The sequence below is a fragment of the Etheostoma spectabile genome, chromosome 10 (assembly GCF_008692095.1).
Source record: "Etheostoma spectabile isolate EspeVRDwgs_2016 chromosome 10, UIUC_Espe_1.0, whole genome shotgun sequence".
In the NCBI taxonomy this organism is placed as follows: domain Eukaryota; kingdom Metazoa; phylum Chordata; class Actinopteri; order Perciformes; family Percidae; genus Etheostoma; species Etheostoma spectabile.
Window position 1 is genome coordinate 19,898,352 of NC_045742.1, and position 1,495 is coordinate 19,899,846.

Consider the following 1,495-nt stretch of genomic DNA (forward strand, 5'->3'; position numbering starts at 1 on the left):
AATGACAGCAGATCTGGTGAGCGCCTATCGCTACATCTTTATAAACGGTCTATGATCGCTCCGCAGTAACTTCAGTCCAACGGCCAATAATGCTAATTAGTTAGCTTAGCCACATTGCAACATGTTTAACGTGTGTGTCAACTGCAGCAACTGTGCAAACAGGAAACAAGAGGACATAAACGTCAACATAAATATTCCCAAAGAAGTCCAATTCATTCCGTTGTTTGTAGGCTCCCATCGCTCGGTTTGGTTCTGTCTGCTTCTTGCCCAATTTATGGCGCAATCTATTTACTTCTTCTCTCGGGAGTTTTAGAAATCCTATAAAATGCTTTCCCTTTATCTTTTCCCTAATGGTTCTGGCATCCCGGTGCAACAGGAGAAACTAGCTAGTAACGTAGCTGACATGTAACAACGACCCTGGCTCAGCTCCAACTTTGGCGCTCGGCTCTCCACTTTCCTGCCAAAATGGCGGCGTTTTGATATAGACTGGTGCATGATGAGATTGCGTGTCTTCAACTCCCGGACCTCTATTGTCTTGATATTTAACTGTTGCCTCTCTGATCAAAGAGGAACTTCATAGCACGTAAATGATTGCAAACCTACCTCTTCTGCTAAGTTTCACAATGTGTTTCTCGATATAGCCACATTGTCGCCCTTAAAACTGAGGTATTAATTGGAGCCAAAATAAAAGGCTAGCCAACAATTCAGTATTAATAATTATTGTCTCTCTATAATACTGTATTGTTATTGAATTCTTATCAAGGTAATAGGATTTTTGACTTTCTAATAAGTTTTTATATTTTAGTTTTGACTTTTAGATTTAAGTTTAGTTTAATTGCAGTTAGTTTTCAGAGTGTGTTTGCTAGTTTTAGTTTAGTTGCAGTTACATTTTGTTTCATTTTGTTTTCGTTAGGGCCAGCTATAATATCTCCGAATTATGTAGCTCCATACAAAATACATGGTTGGAGAATAGTCATGATGTTTAATGTTTAATCTTCTGCTACTTTAGTGTCCGATGTTAAGCAATTACAGCACAGCGCCATCTCATGTCAAGTCTGTTCAATTTCTGTGGTTCAATGTCACGAGAGTTTACATAAAATCTTGCTATATACAAGTGGATTGGATTGGATTCTTCAGCCGTGATTTATTTACAGAAATGATTTACATTCACATTTCGTTTTCTTATATCGAGATATTGTGGTTCAAAGTCCTCATGCGTAAAGCATGTTTATTATTATACAGTTTGGCTCATGTAATACTTAAAAGAATATTTGCAGTTATAAGATAGATAATGCAGTGCATATATATATATAGTACATATTGAACTTATTAACGATTATTTATCTATATATCTGCTAATTACTGTTATCATGTATTATATATTATATGTAGACAGTTACAGATAGAGTAACGGGAGGAAAATTCAACAGATAGCAGTCGGTTATACGTCAGTCTCAAAGTTTACCAGTAAAACGCAACATTTTGTCCCGTCTGT

General features: G+C 36.5%; 1 protein-coding gene and 1 long non-coding RNA gene across 2 annotated transcripts in view; one reads left to right on the forward strand and one right to left on the reverse strand.

The window, feature by feature from the left end:
- abcb7 (ATP-binding cassette, sub-family B (MDR/TAP), member 7) overlaps window positions 1–1,495 on the forward strand; it is a 27,584-nt gene that overhangs the window by 13,113 nt on the left and 12,976 nt on the right. The window lies entirely within an intron of this gene.
- LOC116696453 (uncharacterized) overlaps window positions 1–1,495 on the reverse strand; it is an 18,971-nt gene that overhangs the window by 8,852 nt on the left and 8,624 nt on the right. The gene's annotated exons all lie outside the window — the stretch shown is intronic.